This window comes from Tamandua tetradactyla, chromosome 17 (genome assembly GCF_023851605.1).
Source record: "Tamandua tetradactyla isolate mTamTet1 chromosome 17, mTamTet1.pri, whole genome shotgun sequence".
NCBI lineage: Eukaryota > Metazoa > Chordata > Mammalia > Pilosa > Myrmecophagidae > Tamandua > Tamandua tetradactyla.
The window spans coordinates 72,629,892-72,645,713 of NC_135343.1; the positions used below are offsets into that span (position 1 = coordinate 72,629,892).

Consider the following 15,822-nt stretch of genomic DNA (forward strand, 5'->3'; position numbering starts at 1 on the left):
TATGGGTCTTCTTTCATTCTTTTGCATATGGATATCCAGTTCTCTAGGCACCATTTGTTGAAGAGACTGTTCTGTCCCAGGTGAGTTGGCTTGACTGCCTTATCAAAGATCAAATGTCCATAGATGAGAGGGTCTATATCTGAGCACTCTATTCGATTCCATTGGTCAATATATCTATCTTTATGCCAATACCATGCTGTTTTGACCACTGTGGCTTCATAATATGCCTTAAATTCAGGTAGTGCAAGACCTCCAGTTTTGTTTTTTTTCCTCAAGATGTTTTTAGCAATTTGGGGCACCCTGCCCTTCCAGATAAATTTGCTTATTGGTTTTTCTATTTCTGAAAAATAAGTTGCTGGGATTTTGATTGGTATTGCATTGAATCTGTAAATCAATTTAGGTAGGATTGACATCTTAACTATATTTAGTCTTCCAATCCATGAACACGGTATGCCCTTCCATCTATTTAGGTCTTCTGTGATTTCTTTTAGCAGTTTTTTGTAGTTTTCTTTATATAGGTTTTTTGTCTCTTTAGTTAAATTTATTCCTAAGTATTTTATTCTTTTAGTTGCAATTGTAAATGGGATTCTTGATTCCCCCTCCACTTGTTCATTGCTAGTGTATAGAAATGCTACAGATTTTTGAACGTTGATCTTGTAACCTGCTAATTTGCTGTACTCATTTATTAGCTCTAGTAGTTTTGTTGTGGATTTTTCCGGGTTTTCGACGTATAGTATCATATCATCTGCAAACAGTGATAGTTTTACTTCTTCCTTTCCTATTTTGATGCCTTGTATTTCTTTTTCTTGTCTAATTGCTCTGACTAGAACATCCAACACAATGTTGAATAATAGTGGTGATAGTGGACATCCTTGTCTTGTTCCTGATCTTAGGGGGAAAGTTTTCAATTTTACCCCATTGAGGATGATATTAGCTGTGGGTTTTTCATATATTCCCTCTATCATTTTAAGGAAGTTCCCTTGTATTCCTATCTTTTGAAGTGTTTTCAACAGGAAAGGATGTTGAATCTTGTCAAATGCCTTCTCTGCATCAATTGAGATGATCATGTTATTTTTCTGCTTTGATTTGTTGATGTGGTGTATTACATTAATTGATTTTCTTTAGTTGAACCATCCTTGCATACCTGGGATGAATCCTACTTGGTCGTGATGTATAATTCTTTTAATGTGTTGTTGGATACGATTTGCTAGAATTTTATTGAGGATTTTTGCATCTATATTCTTTAGAGAGATTGGCCTGTAGTTTTCTTTTTTTGTAATATCTTTGCCTGGTTTTGGTATGAGGGTGATGTTGGCTTCATAGAATGAATTAGGTAGTTTTCCCTCCACTTCAATTTTTTTGAAGAGTTTGAGGAGAGTTGGTACTAATTCTTTCTGGAATGTTTGATAGAATTCAGATGTGAAGCCGTCTGGCCCTGGACTTTTCTTTTTAGGAAGCTTTTGAATGACTGATTCAATTTCTTTACTTGTGATTGGTTTCTTGATGTCATCTATGTCTTCTTGAGTCAAAGTTGGTTGTTCATGTCTTTCCAGGAACCCGTCCATTTCCTCTAAATTGTTGTATTTATTAGCGTAAAGTTGTTCATAGTATCCTGTTATTACCTCCTTTATTTCTGTGAGGTCAGTAGTTATGTCTCCTCTTCCATTTCTGATCTTATTTATTTGCATCCTCTCTCTTCTTCTTTTTGTCAATCTTGCTAAGGGCCCATCAATCTTATTGATTTTCTCATAGAACCAACTTCTGGCCTTATTGATTTTCTCTATTGCTTTCATGTTTTCAATTTCATTTATTTCTGCTCTAATCTTTGTTATTTCTTTCCTTTTGCTTGCTTTGGGATTAGTTTGCTGTTCTTTCTCCAGTTCTTCCAAATGGATAGTTATATCCTGAATTTTTGCCTTTTCTTCTTTTCTGATATAGGCATTTAGGGCAATAAATTTCCCTCTTAGCACTGCCTTTGCTGCGTCCCATAAGTTTTGATATGTTGTGTTTTCCTTTTCATTCACCTCAAGGTATTTGCTAATTTCTCTAGCAATTTCTTCTTTGACCCACTCGTTGTTTAGGAGTGTGCTGTTGAGCCTCCACGTATTTCTGAATTTTCTGGCACTCCGCCTATTATTGATTTCCAACTTCATTCCTTTATGATCCGAGAAAGTGTTGTGTATGATTTCAGTCTTTTTAAATTTGTTAGGACTTGCTTTGTGACCCAGCATATGGTCTATCTTTGAGAATGATCTATGAGCACTTGAGAAAAAGGTGTATCCTGCTGTTGTGGGATGTAATGTCCTACAAAATCTGTTAAGTCTAGCTCATTTATAGTAATATTCAGATTCTCTATTTCTTTATTGATCCTCTGTCTAGATGTTCTGTCCATTGATGAGAGTGGTGAATTGAAGTCTCCAACTATTATGGTATATGAGTCTATTTCCCTTTTCAGTGTTTGCAGTGTATTCCTCACATATTTTGGGGCATTCCGGTTCGGTGCATAAATATTTATGATTGTTATGTCTTCTTGTTTAATTGTTCCTTTTATTAGTATGTAGTGTCCATCTTTGTCTCTTTTAACTGCTTTACATTTGAAGTCTAATTTGTTGGATATTAGTATAGCTACTCCTGCTCTTTTCTTGTTGTTATTTGCATGAAATATCTTTTCCCAACCTTTCACTTTCAACCTATGTTTATCTTTGGGTCTAAGATGTGTTTCCTGTAGACAGCATATAGAAGGATCCTGTTTTTTAATCCATTCTGCCAGTCTATGTCTTTTGATTGGGGAATTCAGTTCATTAACATTTAGTGTTATTACTGTTTGGATAATATTTTCCTCTAACATTTTGCCTTTTGTATTATATATATCATATCTGATTTTCCTTCTTTCTACACTCTTCTCCATACCTCTCTCTTCTGTCTTTTCGGTTCTGACTCTAGTGTTCCCTTTAGTATTTCTTGCAGAGCTGGTCTCTTGGTCACAAATTCTCTCAGTGACTTTTTGTCTGAGAATGTTTTAATTTCTCCCTCATTTTTGAAGGATAATTTTGTTGGATACAGGAGTCTTGGTTGGTAGTTTTTCTCTTTTAGTAATTTAAATATATCATCCCACTGTCTTCTAGCTTCCATGGTTTCTGCTGAGAAATCTGCACATAGTCTTATTGGGTTTCCCTTGTATGTGACAGATTGTTTTTCTCTTGCTGCTTTCAAGATCCTCTCTTTCTCTTTGACCTCTGACATTCTAACTAGTAAGTGTCTTGGAGAATGCCTATTTGGGTCTAATCTCTTTGGGGTGCACTGCACTTCTTGGATCTGTAATTTTAGGTCTTTCATAAGAGTTGGGAAATTTTCAGTGATAATTTCTTCCATTAGTTTTTCTCCTCCTTTTCCCTTCTCTTCTCCTTCTGGGACACCCACAACACGTATATTTGTGCGCTTCATATTGTCCTTGAGTTCCCTGATACCCTGTTCAAATTTTTCCATTCTTTTCCCATTAGTTTCTGTTTCTTTTTGGAATTCAGATGTTCCATCCTCCAAATCACTAATTCTATCTTCTGTCTCTTTAAATCTATCATTGTAGGTATCCATTGTTTTTTCCATCTTTTCTACTTTATCCTTCACTTCCATAAGTTCTGTGATTTGTTTTTTCAGTTTTTCTATTTCTTCTTTATGTTCAGCCCATGTTCTCTTCATGTCCTCCCTCAATTTATCGATTTCATGTTTGAAGAGGTTTTCCATTTCTGTTCGTATATTCAGCATTAGTTGTCTCAGCTCTTGTATCTCATTTGAACTATTGGTTTGTTCCTTTGACTGGGCCATATTCTCAATCTTCTGAGCATGGACAGTTATCTTCTGCTGCTGGTGTCTGGGAATTTAGTCAGATTTCCCTGGGTGTCGGACCCAACAAGGTTGTAAGATTTTTCTGTGAAATCTCTGGGTTCTGTTTTTCTTATCCTGCCCAGTAGGTGGCGCTCGTGTCACACGTTTGTCTGCGGGTCCCACCAGTAAAAGGTGCTGTGGGTCCTTTAACTTTGGAAAACTCTCGCTGTCCGGGAGGTTCGCTAGCCGAAGCGGCTTGGAAGAGTGCCAGCCGGCCCGGGGTCCAAACGCAGGGAGGGTCGCTGGCTGCTGCAGCCCAGGAAAGCGCCCGTCCGAATTTCCTAGTCAGCCCAGGGCGCCAAGCGTGGTGGGAGGGCGCCAGCCGCAGCAGCCCACCCGGGAGAGTGCACGTTCCCGGGGAGTCACGGGTTTGGAAGGGGCCCACCCCCGTCCCCGTTCTCCGCGGCCTGGGGATTTCTGATCCAATTCTCTCGGTTGGTCCGGGGGGCCGCGCGTGGTGTGGGCGCCAGCCACCGCGGTTTGAGGGGACCGCCTGTCCAATTCTCCCAGCCGGCCCGGGAAGGGGGAAGGGAGTGACTCCGGCCACTTGCCGCCCCTCCCGGTGAAGCCCGCGCCCCTCGGCGATCTCACCAGAGCGGGTTCTCTCAGCCAGCCAGCCATTCCAGGATGGGGTACGCTGTCTTTTTTATCTCTGTCATGAATTTGGGAGCTGTTCTGTATCGTTTCTACTCCCCTAGTAGCTGTCCTGGAGGAGAAACTAAGATCCGCACGTCTTACTAAGCCGCCATCTTCTCCGGAAGTCAGGCACCAGGCTCAGGCTGTGTTTTCTTAATCTGACACTTGCCCAGCTACTGCAATTCTTTAACTGTTTTCTTGGGTTTTGAGAAAGATGGCTATTGTGGCCCAATGCCCAGGCCTTCTCCTAAAAGCCCATAACAGACACACTTTAGCCAAGGACAAAGGTCAAGGAGGTAAACAATCTCCCTGGAGGGGGAAGAATGTTAACTATAGATGTAAAAATAAATAAATAAAAGTGGCATTAATTGTATCTTAGTCTTAAACACTAACTTTAGTAAAACATCACATCTTAGGCCCTTTAATGATTATGCTAAAGACCTGATGTCCTCATACTATATGGAATGTCTTTGTTCTGAAATCATGTATTGCCTCGTGCATTTCTGTTACCTTTGCAGAGAGCTAAAGTGTAAATGGCTGCCAGAGGAGAACTTCTGCTGTTTGTAATTCCCAATAAACCCATGTCCACTTTTGTACCTGGTGTGGTTTTCAGTCTTGCAGCTTCACCTTCCTGTGCTCTGTATAAGCTTGGTCTGGGACCAAACAATAGCTTTGCTAGTTTTTGCTAGTTGTTCAAAGATTCTGTGGCACCCTAGAGTATCTTACATGACCGTCTTGGTCAACTTGAAATCTCATGTGCTTTTCATGATTCTTTCTTGTTTTCTCTGGCTTCTTTTTTTAATCACTGGGACAAAGGAAGAAGTTCTGTGCTGCTACCCTTTCCATAGTCTTTCCTTAAACAATTTCAGTGACCTTCTTCTTGAAATCTAAGAAGACAATCCAAATTGCGATCAGCTATTTAAAGACTTGTTTTCATGATAACTGCTAACAAATGACTGAAGATGAAGAGGCTGTGAAAAGTCCTGTTGTTTTTTTATTCATTTTGACCTGTTTGAATTTATTATGTACCCCAGAAAAGCCATATTTTAATCCTGACCTGATCTTCTGTGGGAAGCCACTTCTTTTAATCCTGATTCCATATTGTAGGGTAGAAACTTTTGATTAGATTATCTCTACAGAGATGTGACATGCCCAATTGTGAGTGTAACCCTTTGATTAGATGGAGTTGTGACCCCACCCATTCCAGGTGGGTCTTGATTAGTTTACTAGAGTCTTCAAAAGGGGAAACATTTTGGAGAAAGCTCAGGAATGACAGAGCTGACAGACACTTCAGAACAGAGTTGACACAGATGGCAACATTTGAAGAAGAGAGATATGGATGTTTGGAGATACTTGTAGCCCAGAAGACATTGTCATGAGATGTTAAGCAGACAAGAACCTGGAGAGAGCCAAGGGAAGCCAAGAGATGAAGGCCAGTCCTGGAGAAGCAAAGTGAGGTACCCCATAGGAGCAGAGGCTGAAACAACAAAGCTCAGGAGAAAGGGACCTGCAGATGTGAGCCACATGACTACCCAGATGACAGAGGTATTCCTGACCCCCTTAAATTAAGGTATTTTTACATGGATGCCTTAGTTTGGACATTTTTATAGGCTTAGAACTGTAAGCTTGTATCTTATTAAATTCCCTTTTTTGAATGCCATTCCAGTTCTGGTATAGCACATTCCAGCAGCTTTCAAACTAAATCATCTTTTTACACTGTGTTCCTGCAAATCTGAATCCTCTACTCTTCTCAAGAACGTCAGAGACCTGTTTTTTTTTTCAGTTTTCTGACTGCTAAAACAAAGATCATACAATGCGTAGGCTTAAACAATGGGTATTTATTGATTCATGGTTTTGATGTTAAAAGAACAAAATTAAGGCATCAACAAAGTGATGCTTTTTTTTTCCCCAAGACTGGTATTATGGGGCTGGCTTACAGTGACCCTTGGCCCCTGGCTTTTCTGCCACATGGCAATGCACATGACAGCATCTTTTCATTTCTCTTTCGGATTCGGTTGACTTCCAATTTCTGGTTACTCCATGTGGCTTATTTCTCCATCTAACTTTCACTCTGCCCATAAAGGACTCCAGTAATCCAGGTTAAATCCAAACCTTATTCAGTTTCTCCATTACTTAACTAAAGTAGCATCTTGAAGAGGTCTTATTTACAACAGGTGCACACACACCAGAACGTGGACCAAGAATATGTTCACACTGCACTACCCAAGTTCATCCACCACACCTGCCATTACAGTTCTTCTTTCCCTCTACTTCTCAAGAGTAGAAATTACTTGAAAGCATCAGGAGTATCTACATCCTGAGCAAAAACTTACTGACTAGAGGGAAAATAACTGAAGCTTACCTATAAATCCTAGAAGGCAATGAGCATGCTTACTATGTGCCAGCTCCAGTGGAGTGGCTGTGATTCTCTGGAGTGTCCTGCTGGAAAGGGTTTTGAGGTGGTGTCTGAGTGACATATTGACCAGCAAGTGTTGCGCAGATAAATGGTCACAAGACTGAGAACAGTTATTTGCCAGTCTGCATGAGCATATGCTTAGGAAATGCTGTAAATTATCAAATGAAATCTGTGAACCTAAAGCTTGTCAGAAACAGCATTCACAACAATCCATAGAGAGAATTTGCATTGGGTAGTCCTGGCATCAATTAATTTAAGAAGCAAAGGTGGGATGGGGAGGGAGAATGGAAGAGCTTGTAAGTTCAGCCTTTTCATACAGAAACTGCGCTCCAACATACTACAGCCTTAGAGATTAAAACTCAGATGCCGCCTATCACATTTGCCATATCAACCAAGTTGGTTTCAGAATTTAGTGTATGCAATTATAATTGGGACAAATAATCACAGAGGTCCAGAAGCAGTTTGTCTAGAAATTTAACAAAGTCTCTCCCTCTGAAACTATACCATCTTCATTCTGAAAGTGAAAAGGACCATCAATGTCCAATAACTTTCTCCACAGCTTAATAACCCTAAAATAAATGAGAGTGTGCTATTAAGACTGATTTCATTTAGAGCAAGATTCTCAGCATTTCAAAATCTTTGAAATTGTTTCATTGATTTGATTGGATTATTTATGGAATCTGACAGTTTTCAAAGAAAATAGTATTAAGAAAATAGTTCAGTTGGTTTTTGAACACATGGGAATTATCAGAGACTTTGTCCATTGACTCGTGGTTTGGGGGAAAATGTTATAGTTTCACTGTACTGTATTTTCCTTTTCAGTTATATAAAAGTAATATAAATATAGTCATCTTAAATAAGCACAAGTGATCTTAATAATTTGGAGAGATAACTCTGTGTATATAAAATGGAGAAGTTAGCAGCAGCCACAGATTTTCAGATGCTTCTTAGGTTTACCAGATGCCTGATTAGACATAAGCCAGTTTTTATGTTCCTGCAGCTTCAGGAAGTGTTGGTAATAACAATAATAGCTAATATTCAGTGACCATTATATATGGCCATGTTAAGTGTTTTACATGTTATGAGGTAGGTGCTGTTATTATTTCCATTTTTCAGATGAGGAAACTGATTCTCAGAGAGGTTAGGTAACTTGCCAACCACTGCACAATTTTATGTGGTAGAGTCTTACCCAAGACATCAGGTTTTAGAATCTGTGCTCTTAGGTACCAGGTTCCCTATCTCATTTCAAAGACCCTCTTGGACTGGTATTCTCAATAAACTACAAAAACTGACAATTCAATGGGGGACAATCTTTTGTTATGCCAAGTAGACTCTTATGATGGTCTGAAGATGGTCATCTCATAGAAATACTCAGTAAAGCTGGCTCTCTGAGTCAGTACTTACTGGAAAGACTAGAAAGTTAAAATTATTTCAGTTCAGGGTAGAAAAAATAATTTAAAAATAGCAAAGTGACTATGAATTATTTCATATATTTACTGAAACAAAGCTAAAAATGTATTAGTGGCATTTTATTATTTTTCTAACCTTTATCTCCCCCACCGGAACTGAGCTTCTAAAAATAGAAGAAAGGACTTTATTATTCTTCATATCAGTTATTTCCCCACATAATACAAAACCCATTATTGGCACGTTCTCAAATATTTAGATATGAACTATCCGTTTTTACAATGAATTCTTTAATTTTCTTTCCAATCACCTCAAGAAGGGCTAATACCTTCATATGAAGTACTTGACAATGAATGAATGAATGAATGGTGAATGAATGATCTCTCCAAAATCAGTTTTGATGCTGAGTTATCATAGCTTGTGAAACCAAGCTCAAGCTTTATTGTTCAGATTCACCCTGAAAACTACAAAGTATGAATGGACATAGAAAGCTCAAATGTTTCTTAATCCAGAAAAAATAAACAGACACACAGGGGCAGTCTCTTCAGATCTTAGCTAGCAATGACTTCAGGAAAAACTGTGTCTTCACTGGAAGATGTGAAAGAATTACAACTGAGGTCAGGAAGGCAGCTGCCTGAACCCTTTAACATTTCTCCAGACAGTGGACATTAGATATATTTATGGGCTTTCTGAGCAGAGTAGTCTGTAATGCAATTTTAGCTCATCTAATTGAGAAAGAAAAATGGGAAATGTTTACCAGACATGTCTGCGTAAGCCTTCTTTGGATCCATTCCATTTGTATCAATATGGGAAGTCATGGAGGTAAATTGAATTTATAGACCTGTGAAGAATAAATCAATTTTCCATGGAAAAACCCTAGTACCAGAGCTTGAACATAAGCTTCCTCCTTGGCTATTTTTATTTTATTTGCTTAGAGCATTGTGCAAAACAGAGAGAATTTTGACAATTCTAAATGAGTCATCTTTAGCTAGGAAAGAATTCAAGAGATTTTGCTCTAATGATAGAACTTTCCTATTTCCACATATACATTGACTACACAGAAAGCTAAGGGACTCCCATAACATTTTTTTTTAATCATTCTTAAGAAATGAAAATAGAAGGGAACAAAGGAGAGCATTTTTAACCATTTACCTTCTAATATAAGTTCAAATCCTTCCTTATATGCTTCTAAGGGCATATATCTTTTTATACAAAAGGACATATAAGCAAATGCCAAAATTCATATCTTAAGCAATAAACACTCATTAAATATTATCATGTTGAACCAGGCAAGGTTGCAACAGGAAACAGATGGCACATTTAGATGGCCTAACTCAAGAGAGTATAATGAAGGGAATACTCATAAAAGTGGGGGTTAAGCATTAAAAAAAATGGTGGTGAAATATACCAGAGGTAGCAATACCCTTAGGCCTCAAGGGGTGAAGGAAAAGAGTTGTTTCTGGAAAACGCTTAGCTATTGGCTATGATTATGTAGGCCCTGGCAGGATCTGGGGTTTGGGGGTGAAAAGAAATACCTTCTCCTTTCTGCCCACCCACTCTCTGATCTCTTGCTGTAGCCTTTCATTGTACAAACCCAAATGAAAATAGAGAAGTGAGAAGGAAAAAAGCTGGCCTTCAAAGCATCAGGGAAGCTGGTTACAGCCCAGTTCTTAAGACAGTCAGTACTGGACAGCTACAAGTCTTGGACCCCAGGAGCTGGTAACCCTCATACTCAGACTCTTAGCTGATGGCAAACAGCAAGAGTCAGAGTTTTGCCACATCATGTATTTCAATTGTACAGCCCCAAATCACAGCTAGAGAAGAAACTGGAGCATCCATAATCATGTGGCTTAAAATTCCACAGTGTAAGGCTCTCTTAAGAGAGAGCAAACCTCTGTGTATTGCTCTAGAATGAAAGGGCAGTGAGAAACCCATACTTATACTAATTGATTCCATCTCCTGGGTGATTTTTCCCAGTGATGCAGCATCAGCAGGCCTGCTTTGTGTGCTGTCTGGTCATTTGCTTTTGTTTTACTCTGCAAGGAAGCCAGGCCGATGCAAATTGAAGAGATCAGCCTCCACACAGAGCAAGATGGAAAATTAGAAGATTTGATCAGGAGGAGCAGATTATGTCAGACACCGCATTGGGCTTTGGGATATCTCTTTTTTTGTTTGTTTTCATTTAACCTGTATAATCCTATCCTAACCCCATGTGATACATTAGAAATTGAAGCTGTGAGAAGTTAAACTACACACCCAGTGAGTGCACGTGCTAAGCCACAGGACTCCACCTGGCCATCCTGACTTCCTCCAGTTACTGTGGCCAAATACTGACATGGGAACACTCTTTGCCCAGCCCAGCTCATATTTACAAACCTGAATTGATTTCACTTTTGCCGGGTAGCTGACTGAGACTGAGGGAGATAGCTGCTGAGGAATTTATCTCTGTTCACTGTTGTTGTGTGCAATTTGTTCTTCCATCATCTTTGTATTTAGTGACCAGCAAGGTTTCACGGAATTTTAGCCAGGTGCTCCCTCTTGTTCTAAACTAAACCAGGGGTAGCAAAAATAGCAATTACATAATAGCTTCCATTTATGGATTTTCTTTATGTGCATAGCATTTTTCAATTTCTCATATAAATCTCTCAACAGATATATTTGGCGTTCTAAGTATAGGAAACAGAAGTTCAGAAAAAATAAGTTACTCAACTACATTCATACAGGTAGTAAGAGCAAGGGCTTACTCCAAACCTAGATTCAAACTCAATTATTAAATATGTACTCCAGCATACGATTTTGTTCTTATATTCATGGAGACTGCAAGGTGACCCCAAGAGTGTGAAGCAGGGTGTCAAAGAGGTCATGAGATGTCCAAACCGAAGAAATCTTGTAGAGATACAAAGTGCAATCATTTATTTGAAAAAATTATAGTTTTCAGATTAAAATACATAAAAGTCTAGACTAGAACCTAGAATCCTAACTCCTAAGGCTATCTAGCTGAGCTAGGACAGACCGGCCAAGTACCATATATTAAATAGCCAGGAGACATGTGACACAGGGTACACATGTCAGTGGCATGAACTGCTATCTGCAGAGCTGTTCGTTGTCTCTGAGAAAGGAAGCCTGAAAACAGCATGGACTTTTTTTCTCATTTTCTACTAATAACCAAATCATTTGCCAATTCCCCACCTATTTAAACACAAAGTAAAACCTCTACCACTTCCTTTTATGATTGGCATCAATCCTGAGAAACCATACAGGCTGTGTGTCAAAATCTTCAGTTCTGAAGTTTGTGTTTTATTATTTATGGCTACGTAAATTTATGTATTATTTATATATATAATTCCTCTGTAAGATGGGGATGACAATATGTATCTCATCTCAGGAGTATTAGGAAGATCAAATAAGAGAAGTTCCATAAACTCTAAAGCACGCTAAAATTATATATCTCCAGATCAAATAGCTCAGGCATACTGTGGGTTTACCATGTGCCCAGCATCATATCAAGACAAACAATGGTAGGCTTAGGAGCTTTGAGATTTTTGAAAGTCTTCAAGATCTTTGAAGAGAAAAAAAAGCTTTTTCTCTATAAAAATATACCCTTCCCCTTTTCCTATGCTAAATGAATTTGATTTATTGTATGGCTCCTAGAATACCTCTGTATGGCTGTCCCAGTTTGGAGTGATTTCAGTAGAAGCAGCTATTTAGATCAGGGGTCTGTGTTGTAATATCTCATGGGATCCATAGGCTCCTTACACTTTTAAAAGGATGTCACCACATTTCAAATCTGAGTTTAAGAGGCTGAATTATGATCACAAATTTAGATATCAACAATTACTTAGAGGAATGTCTGAGAAGATGAGATCCATTGAAACAGACCGCATTCTGTAGCTATGAAACTCAATGAGTTTCAATGCCATGCTAGTTCTCAAGAGAGAAATTGCCTAACTCTGCTGATTAAATCCTGCTATTTATTTAAAGATGGACATAAAAAGCTTTGGGAATGAAATAAATGATTAAAAATCACTTTAAGCTTCCAAGCCATTAACAGAAGAGTGATTAACACAGTTATTTCCATCCACTAAGTGTATTTTTTAAGCAACTCATCATTTTAAAATTCATTTAGTCCGGTTTCTTGTGTTTGTGTGTGTGTGTGTGTGTGTTTTAAGGACACCATTGATTGTGTTGCTTTTCCAGACTATAAATCCATACACATTAGAGGAAATACAAAATCGAGTAGCATTCAGGGTTGGTTCTCAATTAACAAGAAACTGGGGGAACTGTTTGTGTTCATTACTGCATTTAACCTAGTAACCTCCAGCAAGTCGCATAACTCCTCCTCACCCAGATTTCCCATTTAAAGAGTGAAGGGAGGGCCAGATGATTTCTCACTTACCTTCCAGCTCCAATGTCCCCAGGTTCTAGGATTCTTCAAGATCAAACTTTTCAGTCAAATGAACTGCTAAGTGAACTGCTTAGATAACCCAGATAGAATCTGTGGAGTAGCAGGTGTCAACTGACTGCTTAGAATGTTTCTGTACACACAGGGCTTTCTTGAAAGATGCTGTAATGAAGGTCCTCTCTAACTATTTTTGCAATTCTTTACATCTACAATGGTTCCTCCACCTCTTCTTGCCCCATTAGCTTAGCTGAGTCCTGACGCATGACAGCCAGTTCTCTCCAGCTGAGGCCTCCGTGGCACAATCACTCAGTGGAAAAAATGCTAGAACGTCTGGGTGATTCCACAGAACCACCTCTCTGGGTTTTGCCCTCATGACACAGGGATATATCAGGTTCAGCTGAACAGCATGTGGTGAAGCACTTGGCACTCATGAGAAGAAAAGCCTTCCCAAGAAAGTAACTGATGCTCTCATCAATTTCCCTCTGGTTTTATTTTCAATTCTGATTAAATTAATCACCCGAATTTCTACCTCTCTTTATTTAATATGTACTTAATGGCTTCTAATTATGTCGTGACTACTGTAAGACTCCTTAGGAGTTTGTGTACTATTGAGGGAAAAGGTTAGGATCTCAGAAAGGAGTGATGTGGAAAGGAAGTGAACTGAGACCTTCAAGGAGAGTGCTTAAGGAAGGGAGTGATGTGTTGGTCCCCAATAGGCTTTTGCTTTGTTTGTGTGAGTTACAAAAGTTATGGGCAGGGCTCAGTTATACTAGAACAACAAAGAAGACATTTTAGAGACCAGGGTTAGGTGGGGGGATGGTATCAAGTGAGAGAAACTTAAAGGAGAATAGAGCCATTCCTTGGAATAATTCATTAAGTTCTTACTATATGGTTGCAGTGTGACTCCTCTTCCCTATGTTCCTATAATATCATTAGTAAAATACTCATTTAGTAATATGTGATGGAGTTGGATCTATTTTTCAGACTTCTTGAAATGCAGAGCCTTGCTTCACAATGCACACAGAACAAACATGGAAGCCACTTATCAAGCATCAGCACATATGGATACAGACATTTTCGTGCCCAAAGTTTCCCCTCATACGTAACCCTTGGAACAGAGGACTGTGTCATCTAGTCAGCTTGGTTTGTTGAAAGGCCATTTTAATGTAAAAGAAAGGAAGAGACCAATTATTCCAGGAACTTGCAACATGATTTGATTAAACAGAAAATTGGCCCAATGAACATTTTGTTGTGGAAATATTCTGACCATGGTATAGACATTCTAATCACAGGGCCAAGGTAAAATAAAACATTTTAAATGGATAACTTGAATCTTTGATAAATATGCCTACGCTAACAATATATTTCAGATTTTTAACAAGATTGAGTATTGTCTTAACTCACTTTCCCAGAAAGACAAGAGCCCAAGTAGATGTAAGTTATTTGGGGGAGTGAGTCGCAGGAAGAAGGAATGAGGGAGTGGGGAGTGAAACATGAAAAGGGGGAAGCCACTACAGGCATAATGGCGTTCGCTCCTGCTATGGGTCGGCTATGTCTTGTGGGACTATATAAACCTGTCTCAGGTTGCCTTTCCCAGGATGAGAAAGGGAAGGAGTTGTCCACTGTATTTGGAGGAACCTGCCCTGTCCCCCAGGTTCCACATGCATAAATGCCCAACGGTTTCCACAGCCACAATGTCAGAGACACTGTAGAGTGAGGAACAGGCTTGAAGCAGGGCACAATCAGCCTGCAGCTGTGACACTGGAGAAATCTGCCAAGTTCACTGTAATGGTAGCTGAAGCATGAGTGAGCCTGAAAGGATTTGGAATAGTGCCATGGGCCAGTTTGAAAGGATGTATGTACCCTAGAAAAAACATGTTTTAATCATAATCCCATTTTGTGAGGGCAGCCGTTTCTTCTTATCCCTATTCAGTACTGTACATTTGAAACTGCAATTACATCATCTCCCTGGAGATGTGACTCAATCAAGAGTGGTTGTTAAACTGGATTAGGTAGAGATGTGTCTCCACCCATTCGGGTGGGTCTTGATTAATTTACTGGAATCCTATAAAACAGAACGACAAGGGAGAAAGCCAGGAGATTCAGAGAGAGCAGGGAATGCTGCAGCACCAGGAAGTAGAGAGTTCATCAGCCAGTGCTTTGGAAATGAAGATGGAAAATGCCTCCAGGGGAGCTTCATGAAACAGGAAGCCAGGAGAGAAAGCTAGCAGATGACGCAGTATTTACCATGTGCCGTTCCAGCTGAGAGAGGAACCCTGACTGTGTTTGCCATGTACCTTCTCACTTGAGAGAGAAACCCTGAACTTGGTTGGCCTTCTTGAATCAAGGTATCTTTCCCTGGATGCCTTTCATTGGACATTTCTATAGACTTGTTTTAACTGGGACATTTTCTCGGCCTTAGAACTGTAAACTAGCAACTTATTAAATTCCTCTTTTTAAAAGCCATTCCATTTCTAGTATATTGCATTCTGGCAGCTAGCAAACTAGAACAGTGCACAAAAGTCAGACAATGAAAGCACTAAAGTCAATATTTGTAACTTTATTTGCATCATTTCTTTTAATATCAAGAACTGGTGAAACACTCCAAGAATCTAATTTTGGTTCTTCCTCATCAGATAAGACAAACCTAAGAGTTCTTCAAACACACCTCCTAAGCTTTGGGTTTAAGTAGGTCTCTGAGACATAGTCATATATTTTGGAATATCTCCTGAGGTTTTGCTTATGTTAAAATATTTCTCATACTTGGCTGGAGAAATTCCCACAGTGTCAAAACATAAGCCAAAGTTTGGGGGTTTCCAGAATACCCTCCTCATCCTCTCTCCACTGAAATTGTTTTAAAATATAAAATGCACTATTTAACTCTAGCTGAAACCAGAAAAAAAATCTACAAACTGACTGGAGACCCAAATAATGGGAAATGTATGCCATCACTTTTAAGGTATTCAATTCAGTTTACAAGTAAACAGATTACAACCTTCCCAACATATCAGTCAACCCATAATCACTTAATGAGGCTATTTCATTTGTTGTTAATACAGTTGTTTTAATTATTAATTTG

General features: G+C 39.0%; 1 long non-coding RNA gene across 2 annotated transcripts in view; it reads right to left on the reverse strand.

Moving 5' to 3' along the window:
* LOC143661751 (uncharacterized) overlaps positions 1 to 15,822 on the reverse strand; it is a 111,409-nt gene that overhangs the window by 17,522 nt on the left and 78,065 nt on the right. For both annotated transcript variants that reach the window (XR_013164802.1, XR_013164801.1), the window contains exons 3-4: positions 10,718 to 10,889; positions 9,099 to 9,182 (exon numbers count right to left, since the gene is read on the reverse strand). This is a non-coding gene — a long non-coding RNA (uncharacterized LOC143661751). The remainder of the gene's footprint in view (positions 1 to 9,098; positions 9,183 to 10,717; positions 10,890 to 15,822) is intronic.